The sequence below is a fragment of the Moschus berezovskii genome, chromosome 21 (genome assembly GCF_049115385.1).
Source record: "Moschus berezovskii isolate FMDL1 chromosome 21, NW_MosBer_1.0, whole genome shotgun sequence".
Taxonomy (NCBI): Eukaryota; Metazoa; Chordata; class Mammalia; order Artiodactyla; family Moschidae; genus Moschus; species Moschus berezovskii.
In genome coordinates this window covers 15,995,001-16,019,579 of record NC_142480.1, presented here as the reverse complement: position 1 = coordinate 16,019,579, position 24,579 = coordinate 15,995,001, and the positions used below count along the sequence as shown (strand labels likewise).

At 36.5% G+C, this 24,579-nt stretch overlaps 1 pseudogene; it reads right to left on the bottom strand.

The window, feature by feature from the left end:
* Positions 1–24,579, bottom strand: part of LOC129550090 (14-3-3 protein zeta/delta-like) — a 96,687-nt pseudogene that overhangs the window by 25,634 nt on the left and 46,474 nt on the right.

Here is a 24,579-nt window from a genome sequence, read left to right as displayed (position 1 = left end):
CTGGATGGCATCACCGACTCTATGGACATGAGTTTGAGTGAACTCCGGGGGTTTGTGATGGACAGGGAAGCCTGGCGTGCTGTGATTCATGGGGTCGCAAAGAGTTGTGTCCAGTGACACTGTTACTCTTGTGTGTTCTGATAAACTTTCTCTTCCCTGCTTCCTTTTTTTTTTCCCTTCTTCTGCTGGTCCTATAGAATTAGTCTCTTCCTGGTTGGTTTCCTAAATCATGCCTTTACCTTTTAAATTGTCCTTGTTTTGAACTCTTTTCAAAACCTCTTTGAATGTACCATGTGATTCCTATACTGAACCCTGATCGATTCTTTAGCCCATTTTCCATTCTGTTTGTTTCATTGATTGTAGAAATTATTTTCATACTCTGGTTATCAACATTTTATCACTTGTTTGCATTACGAAGTTTAATCTATAGTTTGCTTTAAACAGAATTCATAGTATTTATTGTGGTACAGATTTATATAAATAAAACTTTAAGGTTGTGAAATAAATATTTCCACTTCTGTCCTTTTAGAAATATTTCTTTACTCAGATTTTATTTTTTTTAAAAATGTTTCTATAATTGTTTTTAGAGTTACAAATTTGCTTTTCCATGTAAAAATAAAATATAAATTAAACATTTCAGTTTGTTTTCCCACCTGGTTAGCAAATTGTTTTAGAACCATTTACCTGGTTCCATGAGCACCAGCTAAACCTTGCCTTTCTGGTAGGTATTAATTTTTTTGCCTTAATCAAACTTAACTGTTCTTCTATTGATTTCAATAAAATCAGTGTTGGCTCATATTGAGCATATGATATGCTATAAAATGAGAAGAAAGTGAAACTAGGAAAGTTCCAATAAATCAGTAAAAATAATTATAAGTAAAGAACCAGTTGATTAAAGGCTTAGGAGTCTTCATGAGATCAAAGATTCAATTAAGCAGGGGGTGGGGTATAGTAGTGAAAGGCAAATGAAACACTATGTTTCCAAAAATTTTTGAAAAGTAGAAATTCTGAAAGATAACAAAATCCAGTGTGTGTTCATGGGACTGGGTTTTTGAAATTTCATGAAGGTGAAGGTTAATGGAGTTGAAGAGGGCAGGAATGTTAAGGCAAATGTATTTACAAATATGTCCACCTGATGTTGACATCATTCAGGAAAATATCAGAAACAGCCAGCTATTTATCCTACTATTTAAGAATGCTCATGATCTCTATCTAACCCATGCTAATTTTCTACTTAATAAATAAGGATAAAAAGATATACATTTTTAATAATCAAGAAGTTCATCAAAATCCACTAATATCTTCAATTTTGTTTCAGATTTTAAAAGAAGAGAATTGGTACTACTCCCCCAAAATTTAGAATATCTAGGAAAGATGAGTAAAGAAGAAATGAAATAGCATTTATTCAAATCAAAATTATAGTGAGGTACCACCTCACACCAGTCAAAATGACCATCGTTAAAAACACTACAAATAACAAATAATAAATGATGGAGAGGGTATGGAGACAATTCTACACTGTTGGTGGGAATGTACCTTGGGAAGCCACTAAGGAGAACAGTATGGAGGTTCCTCAAAAAACTAAAATTAAGAGTTCCACATGATCCTGAAATCCAACTACTGGGCATTTCACTGACAAAACTATGATTCAAAAAGATACATGCACCCCTATGTTCATGGCAGTACTATTCACAATAGCCAAGACATGGAAACAACCTAAATGTCCACTGACAGGTAAATGGATAAAGAAGCTGTGGTACATACATACAATAAAATATTACTCAACCATAAAAAGAAATAAAATAATGCCATTTGCAGTAACACGAATGGACTTAGAGATTATCACACTAAATGAAGTAGCCACAAGGGGAAAGAAAATACCATATGCTATCACTCATATGTGGAATCAAAATTTTGACACAAGTGGATACATCTATGAAACCGAAATAGACTGACAGACATAAAAAACAGTTGCCAAAGGGGAGGAGAAATAGGAAAGGAAAGGATTGGTAGTTTGGGATTAGCAGATGTAAAATATTATATATAGAATGTATAAACACCTACTGTGGATACAAGGAACTATATATTCAATATCCTGTATGAAACCATAATGAAAGAGAATATGAAATAAAGTATATATATATACATCAGTTCAGTTCAGTTCAGTTCAGTCGCTCAGTTGTGTCTGACTCTCCGCGACCCCATGAATCACAGCATATATATGTATAAATAACTGAATCGCTTTGCTGTATAGCAGAAACTAATAAAACAGTGTAAATCAACTATACTTCAGTAAAATAAATTTTGAAAAATAAATAATAATAAATAGCATTTACTGAGCACCTATTCTGCTTTATTTACATGTGATTACCCCACTGCAGATGCTGATTGCAGCCATGAAATTAAAAGACGCTTACTCCTTGGAAGGAAAGTTGTGACCAACCTAGGTAGCATCTTAAAAAGCAGAGACATTTCTTTGCCAACCAAGGTCCGTCTAGTCAAGGCTATGGTTTTTCCAGTGGTCATGTATGGATGTGAGAGTTGGACTGTGAAGAAAGCTGATCGCCAAAAAATTGATGCTTTTGAACTGTGGTGCTGGAGAAGACTCTTGAGAGTCCCTTGGACTGCAAGGAGATCCAACTAGTCCATTCTAAAGGAGATCAATCCTGGGTGTTCATTGGAAGGACTGATGCTAAAGCTGAAACTCCAATACTTTGGCCACCTCATGCGACGAGTTGACTCACTGGAAAAGACTCTGATGCTGGGAAAGATTGGGGGCGGGAGGAGACGGGGACGACCGAGAATGAGATGGCTGGATGGCATCACCGACTCTGTGGACATGAGTTTGAGTGAACTCCGGGAGTTGGTGATGGACAGGGAGGCCTGGCGTGCTGAGATTCATGGGGTCGCGAAGAGTTGGACACGACTGAGCGACTGAACTGAACTGAACTGAACTGAACCCTGGAGTAGGAAATAGCAATCCACTCCAGTATTCCTGCCTGGACAATTCCAGAGACAGAGGAGCCTGGCTGACTGCAGTCCATGGGGTCGCAAAGAGTTGGAAGCAACTGAGCATGCATGCATATTGCATGCACTGATTAGTTTATTCAGTATTGTAGCATGTAGGACAAGGAATCAAATCTAAAACTGATGAACTATTATAATGAACAAACACCTACTGTATAGCATGTTGAACTCTGCTGAATGTTATAAGGCAGCCTGGATGGGAGAGGAGTTTGGAAGGAAATGGATATATACATCAATATATGTATGGCCAAGTCCCTTCAGTGTTCATCTTAAACTATCACAACATTGTTAATCGGCTGTACCACATTATAAAATAAAATATTTTAAGAAAAATAAAACTGATAAACCTTTAAATCATAAAATACCTACTTTCATCTCCCACGCAAAAAAGTATAACTTAAAATTTTTTACAAGGTGATAAAGAAAACATCAGTTATTTATTTTCATATCATCTTCCAAACTTATTTTACTCAGTAGCACATCAGAACAAATTATAGCATTACCAAACATATTACAGTAACTTTTTTTCACATTAAACTTCTACTGAACTTTTCTCTAGTTAATTAAAAATCTCATCAGGAGATAACCTTTACTTTGACACAATGCCCGTCAAAATATATTCATTTGTTATATACTCTAGTATCAAATAAGAAAAGCTTAGAATAGAAATGAAAGGGTTGAATTAATTAGTCAACAGTGACTAATTACACATTTATCCAAAGTAAGATTTCAATTCTCTTCATTCCATTGGCTTAATGCCATATTTTGTTTGTTTAGTCAGAACTCTCTCTTCTGTGAAGTTTATGAAGAATTTAAAATTCTCACATTTATATACATACATTTATTTTGATAATACTTGGCAATGACAGTAACCATCCAGATTTTACATAATTTAGATAGAGGTTATTTTTTAACACTTTATTCTAAAATTCTAAAATATGTTTTAAGAGGATTATGACCTAAATTATGTCAGCTATTTGTTCTATTATAGAGGTATTTGGTAAATTTAAATAGATAAATTTGGAACACTTTCCTATTAGTTGGCCTAACTTAAAAGGCATAAAAACATCTCCCCAAAATATGATTGAATTCTTTTTGGCTTGATTTTAAATAACTATAGGATAGATGATGAAACTGTTTACTAATTATACAAATAATAATTGACTAAAAACTAGAAAGACTTTGTACCTAAAGACTGTTGTTCTGCTATTATTATTTAATGTCACAACAATTAATACATGTTGGTTAATACCCTTAATATTCCATTTAAGCATTTAAGGGTTTCCCAAGTGACTTTCTCCCTATATATTTATGTTTCAGGAAGCATTTCCCCTAGATATATTAAATGGTTGGATTCCAAATTAATTTTCATTTTTAATCAGTTTCTACTTATAAATTTTTATTTCACTGTATTCATTTATAGTATTCTATATTCAATGATTTTGGAATGTAACATGAAATTGAGTTGTTGCAAATACAATTAATTTTATTACAGTTTGTTAAAATAGATATGAGATAAAAGTTCAGAAGACCCATAATTTAGAATTAACCTCTATTTAGCTCTTGTTGAGTCAAAATGCTATAACGACTTTCCTATTTTAGTTTCTTCAATTTTCTGACATTTTAGTCTATGCATAAGTATACATGTTGGTTTATTAGAGCTGTTGCAACCTATTACCACAATTTGATGGCTTAAAAGAATAAAATTAAAATGTCTTCTCACAAATCCAGAAGTCCAAAATTAGTGCTGGCGAGATTGACTGACTATTGATATTCTAGGGGAGAACTTGTCCAAGAGATTTTCTCCAAGCCTCTGGTTGCTACAGTAATCCTTGGCATTTCGTGGTTTGTGGACACATCACTCCAATCTTTGCCATCATTTTCATATGGCTTTATCCCCTTTGTCTCTAATAAAGATGTGTTTCATTGGATTTAGGCTCCACCTGGATTATTCAGGACGCTCTCATCTTGGGACCCTTAGCTCATTTACATCTGTGAAGACTCTTTTCACAAAAAATTCACAATCACAGGTACTGGGTGTTATAGTTAGGGCATATCTTTTTTGTTGGGGTAAGGGAGGACACAACTCAACCCACCACAGTATGTTTTATTATAAATTATTTTAAACTACTTTTTCTAATAAAACAAAATGTGTAAGAGCAAACACATTACTATGTAGTATAAAACTATTTTTACTAGGATGCTTTTCTCTATGAATTCTATGTATGAATCACCAACCAAATCAACTTATCCTAATTGGCATTTCCATTGTCACACTCACAATATTGTGTCAGATAGTTTTGAGTAACTGTTGCTGTAACTTGAAAGCTATAGCCTTGGAAGGAAAAAAAAAAACAAAAAACCACTGAGTTATGCTTTGAACACTCTACAGTCACCAAATCCCTGGAGCTTCAAATGTGACGCTTACTATTCCCAAGGAGGCAGTGACATTAAAGTCAAAGCAGAGGACATTGGAGAAGCAAGTGCTAACTCACAGATCTAAGAAACCATCTAACATAATGGCAGGCATGAGGAAAATAAACTGCTCAATATGCAAAAAACTTTTATTTCACAATTTTACAGAAAAATGAGCATGCGTGAGCATTCCATTTTTTGTGTGGCTTCTGTTTCTATTACTGTTCACACTGCTTTCAGTCATTAGACTGAAAAAAAAAAGTTAAAAAGAACTAAAGTGAGCTAATTAATTTATAATTTATCCACACAAAACTTGGGAAATTCGACTGTTGTTAATGTCATTCACAAAGAATTGATTGTTTTTGGCTTCAACTAGTCAGACCCATTAAAATTTCTAATTTCATCTTCAAGTAAAACCAGATTGCCCTTCAGTTCAGTTCAGTTCAGTTCATTTCGCCTCAGTCGTGTCTGACTCTTTGCGACCCCATGAACCGCAGCATGCCAGGCCTCCCTGTCCATCACCAACTCCCGGAGTCCACCCAAACCCATGTCCATCGAGTCAGTGATGCCATCCAACAAACTCATTCTCTGTCATCCCCTTCTCTTCCTACCCTCAAATTTTCCCAGCATCAGGGTCTTTTCCAAAGAGTCAGCTCTTCACATTAGGTGGCCAAAGTACTGGAGTTTCAGCTTCAGCATCAGTCCTTCCAATGAACACCCAGGACTGATCTCCTTTAGGATGGACTGATTGGATCTCCTTGCAGTCCAAGGGATTCTCAAGAGTCTTCTCCAAAACCACAGTTCAAAAGCATCAGTTCTTCTGTGCTCAGCTTTCTTTATAGTCTGACTCTCACATCCATCCATGACCACGGGAAAAACCACAGCCTTGACTAGACGGACCTTTGTTGGCAAAGTAATGTCTCTGCTTTTTAATATACTATCTAGGTTGGTCATAACTTTCCTTCCAAGGAGTAAGTGTCTTTTAACTTCATGGCTGCAATCACCATCTGCAGTAATTTTGGAGCCCAGAAAAATAAGGTCAGCCACTGTTTCCACTGTTTCCCCATCTGTTTGCCATGAGGTGATGGGACCGGAAGCCATGATCTTAGTTTTCTGAATGTTGAGCTTTTACTGATCCATGTAAACATCTGACAAAAATAAGAATTAAAATGAGTATTTCATAAAGCAATTTTTTTCAGTAAGATTTCACTTTACTCCGAGTTTAGGCTCACTGTTTTGATGTAAAAATATTTTTTTTCAATGAAAAGGTGATGACAGTAGATAGTAATTGTGCTGATGGTGGTAGGTAGCTTCTTATAACTTTACTTGGTAAAAATACTTTATGACTCTTTCCCATCCTTCAATTTTAAATTATATTCAAATCTAAAATATAAAAGCCACTGATTTATGTCATAAATTTATAAATTTAAAGGAAGTGTTAAGGAATTATTACACTAACCTCCTAGAATTGGTATAAGGATTACTGAGTTCATATCTGTAGTATGCTTAGAACAATAATTAACACATAACAAGCACTATATATGTTTGTGTTTATTACTGTTATAAAGACTTGGAAAAAGTTGAAAACCACTAGTGAATCCTCAGATTTCCTGACTGAAATACACATTACCAGGTGTTTTTTCATTTTTCTTTCTTCTTTAAAAGCCCCCAGAAAAGTTCTTATATTTTTGGCTATTTTGTCAGTAATTTGTGTTGGCACATAATAATGGTACAGGAGAAAACTCCAGGGAGATTTTTACAAATTAAGGGCCTTTACTATTTAACAGAACACATCTAATGTATTAGTTAGCACAATAATTACTTTTAAAACAATAAATATGAATACAATTGTATGAGTTATGGCTCTCAAGCCAGATCCAATTTCTTGAAATAAAATATATACTTAAAAACAGAATTGGTTCAGCTATACATTAAAATGAAACAGCATAGTGCCTCTGACTCTCTGAACTCTAATCATCTTGGCTTCTATGAAAAGATAATTGAATTTCTTATCTAAATATTGGATATTCCTTACCAACTAACTGAAAGTCAAAATTCTTTTCTGGATAAAACTTTAAATCACCAGGTGTGATCCCGGGTTAATGACTCCAAGGACCACTATAAATTATATATTAAAATAACTTTCAGATGATCTCAGTTACTCTTAAAAGTGTGAATGTGAAAATCCATATTTCAAAATCAAGCAATTGTTCAAAAGCTAGTATATGGAGAATCCCAGGGACGGCGGAGCCTGGTCAGCTGCCGTCTATGGGGTCGCACAGAGTCGGCCACGACTGAAGCGACTTAGCAGCAGCAGCAGCAGCAGTATATAAATTAGAATTGACTGCTTCTCAATTTCTAGTTGAGAGTCACCAAATTTTTACCATCATGAGATTATTTAAGTTGAAGTCATTTATACCTTGAAATTGTTATTTTAAAATCTCAGATGATACAGTTTGAACTTTATAATTCTCAATATTCCATACATTTCCAGATGTGTAAATAAATGAAGACCACCTATATGTGAACAAGCAAAGGCCTTTTATTCAGAACTAGTCTACCAACATCACTTGCATTGGCAGGGATTTCAAGGCAGTCAAGGAAGGATAAAAATTTTAAAGTAAAAAAAGAGAAAGTTTCTGCCATACCCTGATGGGAAGTTGTCAGCGTGAATAATCTGGAGACAAGTCAACTTAGAAGGGCACCATATGTGATTGGTTTGAGAAACATGTTTGGTTTTCTCTGGTTGATCTGAAGTTAGAAGCAGGGCTAAAATCAGAGAAGTGGCAGTTATTGATCAAGGTTTGTCTTTCGGGGCTGATTGCTATAGAGGGTGCCATTTGGCTTCCTTTCCTGGTTGCCAAGGAGGATGTGGATCAGAGGTCTATGTTTTATTTATAAGCCTGGCCATATTTCATTTGCATATTCAATTTCTCACCTATATAAACATTTTATTATAAAATTATTTCTACTATAAAGTCAGTATTAATCTGTAGTAAAAGTCCTTTAATTTATTAAAACTCTCTGATATTTATTTATATCTCATCTACCAATTAAAATGTAATGTAAGGTATGAATTTTCATAGATCAAATCTTCAAAGGCATGTCAGAGATTTCCCCCAACATTTCCTAATATAAAAATCCAAGACTGTTAATCACTCAATAAATACAGGCATACCTGAGAAACATTGCAAGTTCAATTCCAGACTGCCACAATAAAGCAGATGTTGCAATAAAGCAAGTCACACACATTTTTTTGTTTCTCAGTGCATAAAAAAGTTATGTCTACACTATACTGTAGTCTATTAAGTGTGCTATAGTAATTTGTCTAAAAAGCAGTGCACATACCTTAATTTAAAAATACTATATGGCTAAAAGATGCTAACCATTATCTGATGACTCAGGATTGCCACAAACTTTCAATTTGTAAAATATGAGTATATGTGAAGCATAATAAAGCAAAGTACAGTTGAAAAACTAAACATTTAAAACATGGTTCAGAAAGTTATCATCCATATAGCCCCTAATTAGTCATTCTTTGCAACTTAGTCTGGTTACAAATCCATATGCTTAGGACAGGATTCTTCATATTCTGCTTTGACAACAGATTAGAACATTCTGTGACCCCAATGACATCACTGACCTACTGGACTCTTGGTCTTCTCTGACTGCTGCTATTACTACCAACATCCTGGCTTTAGCAAAAAAGACCCATGTATCTTATAAAGATCTAAAAATTCTACTGGCTTTATTGTCTAGTATTTATTTCTTAAAGATATTCTAGGATACTCACATGTTTATTTCCTTACCAATGAATAAGACAATTTTTGGATTCTATATGAGCTGTACTAAAGTTATTTTGTTAGAATAAAATTTCAAAGCATTGTAAATCAATAAATACAACAAAGCAAAGAGTGGTGAAAAGTATATGTTAAAATCAGTCTCATTTGAAAGGCATTTCCTAAAAGCATGAGAAAAACTTGATGAAAGCATTTTCATGAGAAAAAATTTGATGAAAGTATTTTCTAAGCTAACTGCTGACATCAAAAAGCATAAATGTACTTCCTTAATATTAAAATTAAACAGGAAAAAGTAAACAAAAAATTTGAGAGTTCATGTTTCTAGGGTTTCTTTCATTCCACCTATACCAATTTAATATACACATTCTTAATAATTGTGCTTGGATTGTTCATAAAGATTTCATAAGATATTAAATACTTTAATTAAATACCTTATATATTAAACACCTTATTTAAAACAAACTAGCCACCATCTTAAGTTATTCCACTGCTCACTACTTTTATAGAACATGCATGTTAGATAACTCTCAAAGAAATAAAAAAGTAAAAAGGATTTTTTTTCTTTTCTGAAGCATTTGCTTTAATTTTTGTTTGACATCCTTTTGGATATCAAGCAATTCATTGTAAGGCACCTTTACTTGTACAATGGTGCTTAGGTTGCTTAGAATATTTAAATGCAAAAAAAAAGTGTTACAAAACTAATGAAAGTAAACAACAGGTAACTGTTAAACAATGGAATCGAATAATTTCTGCCCTCCTCTAGACAAAATTGGATCACAACTTTGTCTAAAGCAACACTTCCACAAGTACTGTCAAAGGTATGCACACTGAGATTGTGTGCTCCACAGTACACACAGTTCAATACGTAGAAAGCTTCGGTTAGATCCGTCTCATTTGTATTTACTAATTAAGATGCTTTTAAGATTGACATGTCCTCCAAGCAGCACACGGCCCAAACAATAAGATGTTTATGCAAGTTATCTTCCAGGATTTTGGAGTCACCTCCAAATTCAAGCACAAGTTGAGCTGAGAGTCAGCTGTGTCAAGTTCTAGTTGAGCTGATGAAGACTGGATAGGACCACTGACCGTCCAGCTGGACATGCAGGAGTGTCCACTCAATAATCTTTTGAATATAAAGAGACCTACAGCTGAGTTATGCCTGAGCAGAACAATGATTACTCCACTTTTTTTTCAATCACATTTTCCCATGCTCTCCATGCCTCAGACCACCCTGCTTCTTTATTCTTTATACCACAAATAGCACAAGCCCCTTGCCTTAGGGGAGGCTGACTTGAGACATTTTCTCCCATCTACTCACTGGGATACCTTGCGAACAAAATCTTTTTTGCTGTAAACTTCACTGTCTCAGCATTTTGGCTTGCTGTGCATCAGGCAAAACAAACCTGGTTCGGTAATAATATCCATGGAGATCCACTTTTACTATAGTCTTGTAATTTCTCCAATTCTTAAAGTACCCACAACAAGTATATCTACAATAGGAACCAATTTTCTCTCCTGTCCCACACCAGGAAAAATCAATATGCAGGTAGTTTTCTCTGCTTAGATATAGATGAAATTTTAACACAAGTCCTTGCAAAGTCACAATGTAGAAAAGGTACAATGTATAACATTTCCACATCTCCATATTGGTCACCTCAAGATGAAGATAACTCTCAAAAAATTGGGTATAGAGGGACCATACTTCAACATATGAATGCCAGGAGAAATATCAATAACCTCAGATATGCAGATGATACCACTCAAATGGCAGAAAGCGAAGAGGAACAAAAAGCCTCTTGATGAAGGTGAAAGTGGAAAGTGAAGAAGTCGGCTTAAAACCCAACATACTAAAAATGAAGATCATGGCATCCAGTCCCATCACTTCATGGCAAATAGACGGAGAAACAATAGAAACAGTGACAGACTTTATTTTTTTGGGCTCCAAAATCACTGCAGATGGTGACTTCAGCCATGAAATTAAGAGATGCTTGCTCCTTGGAAGAAAAGTTATGACAAACCTAGACAGCATATAAAAAGCAGAGCCATTACTTTGCCAACAAAGGTCCGTCTAGTCAAAACTATGGTTTTCCCTGTAGTCATGTATGGATGTGAGTGTTGGACCATAAAAAAGGCTGAATGGCGAAGAATCAATGCTTTCAAATTATGGTGCCAGAGAAGATTCTTGAGAGTCCCTTGAACAGCAAGGAGATCAAACCAGTCAATCCTAAAGGAAATCAACTCTGAATATTAATTGGAAGGACTGGTGCTAAAGCTCCAATACTTTGGCTACCTGATACAAAGAGCTGATCCTTGGAAAGGACCCTGATGCTGGGAAAGATTGAGGGCAAGAGGTGAAGGGGTGACAGAGGATGAGATGGTTTAATGGCATCACCAACTCAATGGACATGAGTTTGAGCAAACTCCAGGACATAGTGAAAGACAGGGAAGCCTAGGGTGCTGCAGTCCATGGGGTCGCAAAGAGTTGGACACAACTGAGTGACTAAACAACCACCACCACCACCTCAACACAGTAAAAGTCATACACAACAAGCCTACAACTAACATTATACTCAATGGTGGAAAGCTGAAAGCTTTTCTTCAAAGGTCAGGAATAAGACAAGGATGCCCACTTTCACCATTCTTATTCAACATAGTACATGAAACCTTAGACACATAAATTAGACAAGAAAAATAAGTAAAAGGTATCCAAATTAGAAAGGAAGAAGTATACAGTTGACATGATATTATATATAGAAAACCCTAAACACTCCACACAAATGCTTAGAACTAATTACAAAAATAAATTTAGTAAAGTTGGAAGATGTAAAATCAATATCAAGATCAGTTACATTTCTTTACACTTACAGCAAACTATCAGAAGAATAAATTAAGAGAACAATCCCATTTACAGTTGCATCACAAAGAATAAAACACCTAGAAGTAAATTTAGCCAAGAATGTGAGACTTGTACTTAAAAATTGTAAGACATTGATAACAGAAATTGAAGTCAACACAAAGAAATGGAAAGCTATTTAATGTTAATGGACTAGAGGAATTAATACTGTTAAAATGCCCATGCTACACAAAGCAATTTACAGATTCAGTGAAATCTCTATCAAAATTCCAATGGCATTTTTCACATAAATAGAACAATCTGATAATTTGTTTAGAATCACAAAAGACCCTGAATAGTCAAAGCAATCTTGAGAAAGAGTAAAGCTAAAAGCATGAAGTTCAGTGATTTCAACTATGTGACAAAGCTATATTACTCAAAACAGTATGGTACTGGCATAAAAAGAGACACATAGGTCCATGAAACAGAATAGAAAGCCCAGAAATAAACCCATACATATACAGTCAATTAATTTATGGCAAAGGAGCCAAACTAGACAATGAGAAAAGACAATCTCTTCAATAAATCATGTTGGAAAACTGGACAGCCACATGCAAGAGAATGAAACTGAACCCAAAACTTAGGCAATATACAAGAATCAACTCAAAATAGATTAAAGACTTGAATATGAGACTTGGAACCATATTACTTCTATAAGAAAGTAGACAAAAATCTTGACACTGGTGTTGGTGATGATTTTTTGGATTTAACACCAAAAGCAGGAATAAACAAGTGGTACCATTCTAAAGGAGATCGATACTGGGTGTTCATTGAAAGGACTGATGCTAAAGCTGAAACTGCAATACTTTGGCCACCTCATGCGACGAGTTGACTCACTGGAAAAGACTCTGATGCTGGGAAGGATTGGGGGCGGGAGGAGAAGGGGACGACAGAGAATGAGATGGCTGGATGGCATCACCGACTTGATGGACATGAGTTTGAGTGAACCCCAGGAGTTGGTGATGGACAGGAAGGCCTGGCGTGCTGTGATTCATGGGGTCGCAAAGAGTCGGACACGACTGAGCGACTGAACTGAACTGAACTGCATCACAGCAAAGGAAACTATCAACAAAATGAAAAAGCAGCCGTTAGAATGGGAAAAAATATTTGCAAATCATATAATTGATAAAGGGTTAATATCCAAAATATATAAAGAACTCACAGAGCTCAATAGCAAAAAAAAAAAGATAAATAATCTGATTTAGAAATGGGCAGAGGATCTAATCAGACATTTTTCCAAAGAAGGCATACAGATGGCCAACAGATCCATGAAATTGTCCTTGACATCATAGTTATTAGGGAAAAGTGAATGCATGGCAAAAACCACCACAATATTGTAAAGTAATTAGCCTCCAATTAAAATAAATAAATATATGAATAAAAATTTTTAAAAAATTAAAAGTTACCACCTCACCTTATAACTGTTAAAATGCTTATTATCAAAAAGATAAGAAATAACAAGTGTTCATCTGGATATAGAGAAAAGGGAACCCATGAGCTCTGTTAGTGGGAATGTAAATTGGTGTAACTACTAGGGAAAACAGCATGGAGGTTTCTCAGAAAATTAGAAATATAACTAACATATGATCTAGAAATTCCACTTTCAGATATTTATCCAAAGGAAACAAAACACAAACTTGAAAAGTTATATGCACTCCCAGGCTCACTGCAACACTATTTATAATAGTCAAAACATGGAAGGAAACTAAGTGTCCATCAGTGGATACATGAATGAAGAAAATGTGGAAACATGTATACATACAATGGAATATTCAGTTCAGTTCAGTTCAGTCGCTCAGTCCTGTCCGACTCTCCACAACCCCATGAATCACAGCACGCCAGGCCTCCCTGTCCATCACCAACTCCCGGAGTTCACTCAAACTCATGTCCACAGAGTCAGTGATGCCATCCAGCCATCTCATTCTCTGTCGTCCCCTTCTCCTCCTGCCCCCAACCTTTCCCAGCATCAGAGTCTTTTCCAGTGAGTCAACCCTTGGCAGGAGGTGGACAAAGTATTGCAGTTTCAGCTTTAGCATCAGTCCTTCCAATGAACACCCAGGATTGATCTCCTTTAGAATGGACTGGTTGGATCTCCTTGCAGTCCAAGGGACTCTCAAGAGTCTTCTCCAACACCACAGTTCAAAAGCATCCATTCTTCAGCAATCAGCTTTCTTCACAGTCCAACTCTCACATCCATACATGACCACGGGAAAAACCATAGCCTTGACTAGATGGACCTTTGTTGGCAAAGTAATGTCTCTGCTTTTTAATATATTATCAAGGTTGTTCATAACTTTCCTTCCAAGGAGCAAGCGTCTTTTAATTTCATGGCTGCAATCAGCATCTGCAGTGATTTTGGAGCCCAAAAAAATAAAGTCTGATACTGTTTCCACTGTTTTTCCATCTATTTCCCATGAAGTGATGGGACCAGATGCCATGATCTTTGTTTTCTGAATGTTGAGCTTCAAGCCAACCTTTTCACTCTCCTCTTTCACTTTCATCAAGAGCCTTTTGAGTTCCTCTTCACTTTCTGCCATAAGGGTAGTGTCATCTGCATATCTGAGATTATTGATATTTCTCCCAGCAATCTTGATTCCAGCTTGTGCTTCTTCCGCCCAGCATTCCTCATGATGTACTCTGCATATAAGTTAAATAAGCAAGGTGACAATATACAACCTTGACGTACTCCTTTTCCTATTTGGAACCAGTCTGTTGTTCCGTGTATAGTTCTAACTGTTGCTTCCTCACCTGCATACAGGTTTCTCAAGAGGCAGGTCAGGTGGTCTGGTATTCCCATCTCTTTCAGAATGTTCCACAGTTTATTGTGATCCACACAGTAAACAGCTTTGGCATAGTCAATGAAGCAGAAATAGATGTTTTTCTGAAACTCTCTTGCTTTCTCCATGATCCAGCGGATGTTGGCAATTTGATCTCTGGTGCCTCTGCCTTTCCTAAAACCTGCTTGAACATCTGGGAGTTCACGGTTCACATATTGCTGAAGCCTGGCTTGGAGAATTTTGAGAATGACTTTACTAGTGTGTGAGATGAGTGCAATTGTGCAGTAGTTTGAGCATTCTTTGGCATTGCCTTTCTTTGGGATTGGAATGAAGACTGACCTTTTCCAGTCCTGTGGCCACTGCTGAGTTGTCCAAATTTGACTTAGCTATAAAAACGGAAACCTTGCAACAACATGGACAGAACTTGAGAACATTAAGCTAAGTGAACTAAATCAGACAGAGAATGATATACTGTTCAATGTCATTTATATGTAGATGCTAAAAGACAACAAGAATATGGGAAAAAAATAAATGCGTGGATACAGAGAACAGGTTGGTGTTTTCCAAAGGCAGGGGTTGGGGGGATGGGTGAAATGGATGAAGGGCATCAAAAGATACAAATCCAGTTATAAAATAAATAATTCATGGGATGTAACACATAGCATGGAGACTATAGTTAATAATATGGTATAGACATACCTTGTTTTACAGTACTTGAATTTATTGCACTTAACAAGTATTTTTTCTGTTTTATTGTTGTTTTGGGGTTGTTGGTTTTTTTTTGTTTTTTTTTTTTTTGGTAACACTAAATTTAAAATGAATTACCAACAAGGACATACTATACAACATAGGAAATTCTGTTCAATGTTATGTGGCAGCCTGGATAGGAGGGGAGTTTAAGGGAAAATCAGTTCAGTTCAGTCATTTCAACCTTCCTTGACTTTGCATTCCAGGATGTCTTGCTCTAGGTGGATGATCACACCATTGTGATTATCTGGGTCATCATCTTGCTTGTATAGTTGTGTGTATTCTTGTCACCTCATCTTAATATATTCTGCTTCTGTTAGGTCCATACAATTTCTGTCCTTTATTGTGCCCAACTTCGCATGAAATGTTCCTTTGGTATCCGTAATTTTCTTGAAGAGATCTCTAGTCATTCCCATTCTATTGTTTTCCTCTCTTTCTTTGCATTGATCACTGAGGAAGGCTTTCTTATCTCTCCTTGCTATTCTTTGGAACACTGCATTCAAATGGGTATATCTTTCTTTTCCCCTTTGCCTTTCTCAGTTATTGTAAGGCCTCCTCAGACAACCATTTGCCTTTTTGCATTTCTTTTTCTTGGGGATGGTCTTGATTCCTGCCTCCTATACAATGTCACGAACCTCCATCCATAGTTCTTCAGGCGCTCTATCTGATCTAATCCCTTGAATCTATTTCTCACTTCCACTGGATAATCATAAGGGATTTGATTTAGGTCATACCTGAATGGTCTAGTGGTTTTCCTTACCTTCTTCAATTTAATCCTGAATATTGCAATAAAGAGGTCATGATCTGAGCCACAGTCAGCTCCTGGTCTTGTTTTTGCTGACTGTATAGAGTTTCTTCATCTTTGGCTGCAAAGAAAAATCAATCTGATTTTGGTATTGAACATCTGGTGATGTTACATTTTTTTACAAGAATGAAAGTTTGTTGCAACTCTTCATTGTCAGATGATGGTTAGCATTTTTAGCAATAAAGTATGTTTTAATTAAGGTATATACATTATTTTTTAGGCATAACGCTATTGCATACTTAATAGACTCTACTAAGTATAGTATAAATATAACTTTTATATGCTCTGGAAAACCAAAAAATTTGTGTGACACAATATTGTCAGTTAGGTTGCTCGGTAATGTCTGACTCTGCGACCCCATGGACTGCAGCACACCAGGCTTCCCTGTCCATCACCAACTCCCAGAGCTTGCTCAAACTCATGTCCATCCAGTCGTCCATTGAGTTGGTGATTACATCCAATCACCTCATCTTCTGTCGTCCCCTTCTCCTCCTGCCTTCAATCTTTCCCAGCATCAGGGTCTTTTCCAAGGAGTCAGTTCTTCACATCACTATATTTTAATGTTTACTTTATTGTTGTGGTCTGGAACTGAACTGACAAAAACTCCAAGATATGCCTGTATTGTATACTTGAAAATTACTAAGAGAGTACAAGTTCTCAACACAAGAAAAAAAAATTATATATGGTGAGGGACGTCAACTAGATTTATTGTGGTAAATGTTTTACAGTATATACACATATCAAATTGCTATGTTGTACACCTTGAAACTAATGTTTAATGTCAATTATATCTCAATTTAAAAAATCTAATTGATAATAGCCAAATGACAAAATATTTAGGTAAATGTAATAAAGGTTCAAAACCTATATGAAGAAACAACAATACCTTATTAAAGCAAGATAAAATATCTTGTTAAAATAAGAGCTGAATAAATGGGAAAGCAAATCAAGTCTGAATGTATAATTTAAAAATAAGAAAGAGAAAGAAAGAAAAGGTAAATTTCTAAATATTAACTGACTCTATTCCCCTAACATTAAACAAAAACTTTATGGGAAAAAAATAGAAATTGAAATAAAATTAATATACACTTGTCAAAAAAAATCTGTTTGTGGGGCAGGATGGATAACAAATGTGTAAATTTCAAAATGCGATAGGTAAGAGTTGGGAGGCTGAGTAATTTGCCCCTCCTCTCCTGTTCCAACACTTGGGCATCCAGTGTTCACAATGTCAAGTTACCTGTCATGCCTCTCATGTTAGGCATGCCTAACATGCCTAGCCTGTTACCATGCTATCTTTGTGTGACTCTTAAATGTATCAAGTTCAGCAATGGCATCATCAAAGGTGAACAATCTATCCACAGATTAATATATAAATAAAATAAGGCACACATATATAATAGAATAGTATTCAGCCATTAAAAAAAGGGAAATTCTACCATTTGCAACAATATGGATGGACCTTGAGGGCATTGTGCTAGTGAAATAAGTCAGACTGAGAAAGAAAAAACATATATATACATGTATATACACATATATATCTTTATATACATACATCTCACTTCCACTGTATATTGGAAGGACTGATGCTAAAGCTGAAACTGCAATACTTTGGCCACCTCATGCGATGAGTTGACTCACTGGAAAAGACTCTGATGCTGGGAAAGGTTGGGGGCGAGAGGAGAAGGGGACGACCGAGAATGAGATGGCTGGATGGCATCACCGACTCTGTGGACATGAGTTTGAGTGAACTCCGGGAGTTGGTGATGGACAGGGAGGCCTGGCGTGCTGTGATTCATGGGGTCGCGGAGAGTCGGACACAACTGAGCGACTGAACTGAACTGAACTGAACATATATCTCACTTACATGTGAAATTAAAATAAATTCATAGAAACAGAGTCAGACTTGTGGTTGCTGAGGGGAAGGTAACTGAGTAAAGATGGTTAAATGGTACAAACCTCCAGTTATAAGATAAATAACATAGATTTGTTTTCTAACATGTTGTCTTATCTACAACATGATGACTATAGTTAATGTTTTATTGTGTATTTGAAAGTTGTAAGAGAGTAAATCTTAAAAGTTCTCATCACAAGGAAAAAAAGTGTAACTATGTGAGGTGATAAATGTTAGCCCAGCTTATTGTCGTAATCATTTTGCAGCATATGCATTTTTCAAAACTTCATGTTGTACACCTTAATATATAGTATAATATGTCAATTATATTTCAATAAAACTGTAGGGGGGAAAAGCTCTCTTTGCAAGAGAGCAGGCTTTCTCCATGAAGTTTAGAATTACACAATAGAACACAGAGAATTTACAGCCCAGACCCAATACAATAGGATGTCTTTGGTTGCATTTTCTTTTTCTAACTTGAAAAGCATCTTGGTAGACTTGCTGTGACTGATCCATAATCCTTTCTTGTCGTCACCAGCAGTAACCTAAACCAAGTAACAGTAGTAGTCTCCTTTCATTTTCAAGTAAATGACTTTGCTCTGGGCTTGTGAAACACTAGGGAATTTTTTTTTCCAAAAGAGACAGTAAATCACTTGCCGATACCTCAGAGCTCCTTGTCATCTTTCTCTCTGTTTTCTCAAGCCATTGGAACCTTCCCTCATTTTCTCAGCATTTGAGACAACCCTCCAAGATGATCTATGGACTCCTACAACATTTTCATAAGCAACTGAGAGAAGATGAATTCAGCTTCTTGTTCAGACTTCATGAAAGCAGCCATGTCAACATATCACTCAGCTTTTTTGTCCAGTTTGGCTTTTGCACCAGCACATTTTCAACCATGACTGGAAGTTTGAGCCAGAGGTGGGTCATAGTGGATGGAGAAAGGTTCTGCTATCTCTGAGCATTGGCAGTGGCAAGGTTAAAATTGTCCCTGGATCCTGCTACTCACAGATTTTATCTTTAATTTGTAGCAAAGTGAATATGAAAGAAGTAATAATTGTATTACATCCTCATCCTTCAATTCACCAGAGCAGCCTCTTTTTCCTTGTGGAAGAGAATTCCAAACTGAACCCATGAACTCTTGCAGAAATTGAACTCAGAAAATGATAAATATTTATCCCATCACCAACCTTTTCAGTAAAATTCTCTAGCCTTTTACAGAGTTTAGGAATAATTCTTAGTTACTCAGGTGACTGCCTTGGGTGTCTCTGCTTCCTTCTAAATCACTGTTACTATAAGTACAGTATTTGAATAAAAATCAGCTTCTTCTCTATCTACATTTTCTTTTAAAAATCCTTGAAACCTCTGTAGTTACAACAGTTGTATATAATACAACAAGGGTATAATTATGTATTAGAATTGTCTCTAATTTACTACACAGCTTAATTCTTAAATTTACCTATGCCAGACAAAGAATGTTGCCTGTTACATCAATAAACAATAGATGTTACAACCATCAAGCTACTGGCCACTGCAACAGCCCCCACCATCCGAGGGGATCCAGATTGGAGAAAGGAGGATACTAGCCCTAGATAGTTCAGGTGCAAATCAAAGGAATGATTTCAATGAGTTTAGACTCTTACATCTCTCATGCATCATAAGGTGCTAAATTCATGAATCTGAGATGCCTGGTGTTTCTTTAACAGTAATCTTTCCATGTTCTGACTACCTGTTTTTTTGTTGTTGTTTATTTGTTCTTTTAGCAAAACTCCTGTATATTCTGGCTCCTCCCTCACCTCTTCAGAACAGTCCCTCAGGGCTATCTGAGACGCCTCTCCTGAGCTTAAGTCCTCAGTATCTCTGCCAAATAAAACATAATTCTTAAGTTTTATGTTGTGCACCTTTTTTTTTTAGCCAACACCTAATTAATGCAAAAATTTCCAAAAAATGAATGTTTTTCTTAAAAGTAACTTGCACTGTGGTTTACTACCCTATGTTAGAAGAACAAGCAAAACTTAAATCTTTTCAAATACATAATTTCAACATGATAATTTAGCAAAATGTGGCATGACAATTTGAAATTAACATGTAACTTGTAATTTTATAAATTAAAAATGCACAAAATATTTGATAACTTTTTGAGTCTGTTCTAGTAAAGCCAACTGTGTTAATGATTAAAGTTAGATATATTAAAAAGACCAAAAAAAGCCCATTTAGCTGTCCAGAAAAGAATCATCATCACAAAACCAGATCATCAAAAATCACAATAATGAGACTCAAATAGAACTTACTGTATTATGCTACAGTATTTCTCCTTAAAACAAATAAAACTGCATGTATTTTCATATAAACAGATATCATAGACCCTTCCTGTAAGTTATTAAGTTATTGCTTTGTATCATGATGATAAGTAAGGTAAGTGAAAGTCACTCAGTCATGTCTGACTCTTTGTGACCCCATGAACTATACAGTCCTTGGAATTCTCCAGGCAGAATACTTGAGTGGGTAGCCTTTCCCTTCTCCAGCAGATCTTCCCAACCCAGGAATCAAATCAGGGTCTCCTACATTGCAGGCAGATTCTTTACCAGCTGAGCTACTAGGGAAGCCCCTAGTTTAAGCCCTTTTTAGATTATAAACTCCTGATTTCCCTTAGAGCCAGGACTTTATAAGGCTTTCCATCATAAACTATTTCTCTGTCCCTTTGAGATATAAATTTTCTCCTAACCTTTTGCCCATTTTACAACTCAAGGATGTTTCTCTCAAGGACCTGGGAATCATCCCTTTGCAATTTAATCATCAAGAAAGACAAGGATTCTAACTCCCAGTCTTCGTAGGAAGATAGAAGTCTATCTTTGATAAGTACCTTTAGCAAGCACAGATGGCCTAACACTGCACAACCTCCTCTGAAGTCCTCCAATACTTTTCCATCAGCTCAGCAAAGGGCTTAAAAATCCTTTGGCCTCTGTTTCCCAGGGTTAGGTTAAATCTCTCTACCCTATTGCAACAGCCTTGAATAACATCTTTCTTTCCTGTTTAACTCTGTCCAGCATAATTTTTCTTTGACATTGTCTATAGACTTTTTCACTTTATCCAAGGAATGTGTTCATTAACTACCAACTATTTGCAAGGTCCTATCTTGGGCACTATCAAAATGAATGTCCCCCCTTAGAGGTTATACGTGAATGTAAATACAGAGGGTCTTAATCAAGACTACAATTTAGAACAAGTTTTGCTCCAGTGTTTTCAGATTATTTTTTTTTATTACCTTCTCTAGCTAAAATGAGTCGGAGAAGGAAATGGCAAGCCACTCCAGTACTCTTGCCTAGAAAATCCCATGGGTGGAGGAGCCTGGTAGGCTGCAGTCCGTGGGGTCGCTAAGGGTCGGACATGACTGAGCGACTTCACTTCCACTTTTCACTTTCACACATTGGAGAAGGAAATGGCAACCCACTCCAGTGTTCTTGCCTGGAGAATCCCAGGGTCGGGGGAGCCTGGTGGGCTTCCTTCTATGGGGTCACACAGAGTCGGACACGACTGAGGTGACTTAGTAGCAGCAACAGCAGCAGCTAAAATGAGTACATTTTCCCTCCTTCCAGGTACTTCAGAAAAACACATGGAGTTGCAGAATGAAAAAAAAAGTCCGAATCCTCTAGTCTAACTGATTTGTTTTCTTGAAAGTGTTATGGTTTTAGATTTTATATTTAGGTCTATAATCCATTTTGTATTAATATTTTATATAATGCAAGTTTAAGATTAGACTTATTTTTGACACAGAGGTATCCAATTATTCCAGGCTACTTCTGGAAAGCAATGACCCTGTCTCCAGTTAACTATCTTTGTGTTTTTGTCAAATATCAACTTTTCATATTTATGAGTCTGTTTCTAGACTCCTTCGATTCCATTTATTTGCTTAACTTTATGCCAATATCCCAGGCTTGATGTTGTAGCTTTACAATAAACCTTAAAATCAGGTTGTATTAGCCATTGACTACTTTTCTTTATTAAGCATCTTCAAATCTGGGGGTGACATGTATTTCTGAAGGCCCCCAGAGAAAGAGGACAAAGCAAAGCTATCTAGATATGAGAAGACATTTTTGGTCTAAGCCATTTTGTGATCTAAAGGTGGTCACAATGCTTGTCCTTGAACAGGTCTCAGCAATTAATGACTCTAAGGGAACAAAAGAGTGCAGAAACATTGCCTGTTTTCAGACAAGGAAAGTTGTTCTCCAGGCATTCAGCTGGGTCCCACTCTTTGCAACCCCATGGACTGCAGCACGCCAGGCTTTCCTATCTTCACTGTCTCCCCCAGTTTGCTCAAACTCATGTCCATTGACTAGGGGATGCCATCCAACCAACTCATCCTTTGTTGCCCCCTTCTTCTCCTTCCCTCAATCTTTTCCAGAATCAGGGTCTTTTCCAATAGTTGTCTTTTCCCATCAGGTGGCCAAAGTGTTGGAGCTTCAGTTTCAGCATCAACCCTTCCGGTGATTATTCAGGATAGATTTCCTTTAGGATTGACTGGCTTGATCTCCTTGCTGTCCGACACCACAGTTTGAAAGCATCATTTCTTTGGTACTCAGTCTTTTCTTTGGTACTCAGTCTTCTTTATGATCCAACTCTCACATCTGTATGTGACTACTGGAAAAACTATAGTTTTGACTAGATGTAACTCTTTTGGTAAAAAGTAATGTCTCTGCTTTTTAATATGCTGTCTACATGTGTCATAATTTTTCTTCAAAGGAGCAAGTGTCTTTTAATTTCATTTCTGCAGTCACCATCTGCAGTGATTTTGGAGCCCAAGAAAATAAAGTCTGTCACTGTTTCCATTGTTTCCCCATCTATTTGCGACGTGCTGGGACTGGATGCCATGATCTTCATTTTTTTGAATGTTGAGTTTTAAGGCAGCTTTTTCACTGTCCTCTTTCATCTACATCAAGAGGTTATTGTTTCCTCTTCACTTACAGCCATTAGGGTGTTATCATCTCCATATCTGAGGTTATTGCTATTTCTCCTGGAAATCTTGATTCCAGCTTGAGCTTCAGCCAGTCCAGCATTTTGCATGGTGTACTCTGCATATAAGTTAAATAAGCAGGGTAATAATATACAGCCTTGAGCTTCCCTTGTGGCTCAGCTGGTAAAGAATCCACCTGCAATGCGGGAGACCTGGGTTCAATCCCTGGGTTGGGAAGATCCCCTGGAGAAGGGAAACGCTACCCACTCCAGTATTCTGGCCTGGAGAATTACATGGACTGTATAGCCCACGAGGTCTCAAAGAGTCAGACATGACTGAGTGACTTTCATTTTCACTTTCTTTCACTCTGCATATAAGTTAAATAAGTAGAGTGATAATAATATACAGTCTTGACATACTCCTTTCCAATTTTGAACCAGTTCATTGTTCCATGTCTGGTTCTAAATGTTGCTTCTTTTCCTGCATACAGATTTTTCAGGAAGCAGGTAAAGTGGTCTGGTATTCCCAGCTCTAAGCATTTTCCACAGTTTGTAGTGATGCACAGTCAAAGGCTTTAGAATAGTCAATGAAGATGTTTTTCTGGAATTCCCTTGCTTTCTCTATGATCCAACAGATGTTGGCAATTTGATCTCTGGCTCCTCTCCCTTTTCTAAATCCAGTTTGTGCATCTGGAAGCTCTTGGTTCATGTACTGTTGAAGCCTGGCTAGCATGTGAAATGAGTGCAATTGTGTGGTAGTTTGAACATTCTTTGGCATTGTCTTTGGGGACGGAATGAAAACTGACCTTTTCCAGTACCGTGGCCAATGTTGAGTTTTCAAATTTGCTGGCATGTTGAGTGTAGCACCATAACAGCATTATCTTTTAGAATTTAAAATAGCACAGCTGGAATTCCATCACCTCCACCAGCTTTGCTCATAGTGATGCTTCCTAAAGCTCACTCCACACTCCAGGATGTCTGGCTCTAGGTGAGTGATCACACCATTATGGTTATCCTGGTCATTAAGACCTTTTTTGCATAGTTTCTCTGCATATTCTCACCACCTCTTTTTTAATGTTTTCTGTTTCTGATAGATCCATACCGTTTCTGTCCTTTTATGTGCCTATCTTTCCATGAAATGTTCCCTTGGTATCTCTGATTTTCTTGAAGAGATCTCTAGTCTTTCCCATTCTATTGTTTTCCTCTATTTCTTTGCACTGTTCACTTAAAAAGGCTTTCTTATTTCTCCTTGCTATTCTTTGGAACTCTGCATT